The sequence below is a fragment of the Globicephala melas genome, chromosome X, assembly GCF_963455315.2.
Source record: "Globicephala melas chromosome X, mGloMel1.2, whole genome shotgun sequence".
Classification (NCBI taxonomy): domain Eukaryota; kingdom Metazoa; phylum Chordata; class Mammalia; order Artiodactyla; family Delphinidae; genus Globicephala; species Globicephala melas.
The window spans coordinates 27,141,816-27,144,184 of NC_083335.1; the positions used below are offsets into that span (position 1 = coordinate 27,141,816).

The 2,369-nt window shown below is 45.3% G+C and overlaps 1 non-coding gene across 1 annotated transcript; it reads right to left on the reverse strand.

The window, feature by feature from the left end:
- Positions 1-1,458: 1,458 nt before the first annotated feature.
- On the reverse strand, positions 1,459-1,568 carry LOC115848986 (U6 spliceosomal RNA). Its single transcript, XR_004037862.1, has one exon. It is a non-coding gene; the product is annotated as a U6 spliceosomal RNA (small nuclear RNA).
- Between the last annotated feature and the right edge of the window lie 801 nt (positions 1,569-2,369).

Below are 2,369 nucleotides of genomic sequence, written 5' to 3' on the forward strand. Positions count from 1 at the left end.
GGTTCAATCCCTGGTCCGGGAAGATCCCACATGCCACGGAGCAACTAAGCCCATGAGCCGCAATTACTGAGCCCACGAGCCGCAACTACTGAAGCCCTCGTGCCTAGAGCCTGTGCTCCGCAACAAAAGAAGCCTCAGCAATGAGAAGCCTGCGCACGCAACGAAGAGTAACCCCACTCGCCACCACTAGAGAAAGCCCACGCGAAGCAATGAAGACCCAACGCAGCTAAAAATAAAATTTAAAAAAATTTTTTTAAAAAAGAGGAAGTATTTTTTTAAAAAGAGAAGAGTGGAAAATAAATTTTGGCCTAAGCAACAGGAAGAATGGAGGTGCCATCTGCTGAGATGGGAAGGACTTTTGAGGGAGCCAGCTGACGGTGAAATATCAGGAGTTCTGTTTGGGACACATTAAGTTTAAAGACATCTATTAGACATCCAGGTGGGGACGTTGAAGGTAGTAGTTCAAGGAGACATCCAGGCTGGAGACATACATTTGGGTGTCGTCAACCAAGAGAGTATTTAAACTTTTCTCTTTTTTTTGGCCGTGCTGTGTGGCATGCGGGATCTTACTTCCCTGATCAGGGATCAAACCCGTGGCCCCTGCAGTGGAAGCGCCGAGTCTTAACCACTGGACCGCGGGGGAAGTCCAAGAAAACATTTAAAGCCATGATGTTGGATGAGGTCACCAAGGAAGGGAGTGTATATAGAAAAGAGAAGAGGTCCAAATCTGAACCTCAGGGCTCTCCAATGTTAAAAAGTAAGTGAGATAAGGAAGAATCAGCAAAAGAAACTCAGAGCGGGTGCCATGCAATGCAGAAGGAAAGAACAACAAGTGTCCTATAAAGCTGTAAGAATTAAAAGGATGATTTATATAAGCTCTTAGCACAGTGTCAGTCCCACTCTAAACCGGAGGAAATGGTAGCTATGATGACGATGATGATGACGATGATAATTCATCTACTAAAGGCTTATTTGTTGCTCCTTCCTTCTGGTCACCAAAAAGAAAATACTGGCTCTTAAGTAAATAATAAAAATCCAAGGTAAGAAGCCCAAGGTCTCACTTGAATTAAATGTAAATTTGGATGAGGGTCTGAATCTAAAAACTGGGTGGGATTAAAGTAACTAAACTGTTGCTGTTAAAAACTGGTAATTATTCGGGAATTCCCTGGCAGTCCAGTGGTTGGGACTCCGTGCTTCCACTGCAGGTGGCACAGGTTTGATCCCTGGTCGGGGAACTAAGATCCCGAAAGCCACATGGCGTAGCCAAAAAGCAAACAAACAAAACCCCGGTAATTATTAAATTGGGCTCAAGCTTCCTATGGTTTCTGTATTCCCTCTCTAGATCTAAGGCACCAGCATCCAGTTGCCCAAGGCAGAGACCTGGGACTAAGACCTGTTAACTTTATGTCACAATCACCTTTTTTTTCCCTACATATGTAACCATTTGAGAACATTCAAAAAAATATGGAACGCTGCCCCAATTTGCGTGTCATCCTTGCGCAGGGGCCATGCTAATCTTCTCTGTATCCTTCCAATTTTAGTATATGTGCTGCCGAAGCGGGTACCACAATCACCTCTTGATCTTGTTTCTTCTTATTCAACGTCATGGTGACTACCTTACTTTGTGCCACCATCACTTCTTTTTTTTAAAAAATAAATTTATTTATTTATCTTTTTTAAAAAAAATTAATTTATTTATTTATTTTTGGCTGTGTTGGGTCTTCGTTTCTGTGCGAGGGCTTTCTCTAGTTGTAGAGAGCGGGGGCCACGCTTCATCGCGGTGCACGGGCCTCTCTTGTTGCGGAGCACAGGCTCCAGACGCGCAGGCTCAGTAGTTGTGGCTCACGGGCCCAGTAGCTCCGCGGCATGCGGGATCCTCCCAGACCAGGGCTCGAACCCGTGTCCCCTGCACTGGCAGGCAGACTCTCAACCACTGTGCCACCGTGGGAGCCCCCCACCATCACTTCTTGTTTAGACTATTTCCAAAGCCTCCTACTTAGTTTGTTTGTTCTACCATCTGTCACTACCCCAATCCAGGGATTCGAAACCATTTTTGTGCCATAGAACCATTTGGCAGTCTGAGAAAGTTTCTGGACTTATTTTCAGAATTAAAAAAATATATTTTATTTTATTTTTGGCTACGTTGGGTCTTAGTTGCGGCATGCGGAATCTTTATTGTGACATGCGGGATCCTTTGTTTTGGCACGCGGCTCTCTAGTTGTGGCTCACATGCTCAGTAGTTGTGATACACAGGCTTAGTTGCCCCGGAGCATGTGGGATCTTAGTTCCCCAACCAGGGATCGAGCCCGCGTTCCCTGAATTGGAAGGCAATTCTTAACCACTGGATCGCCAAGGAAGTCCCTCAGAAT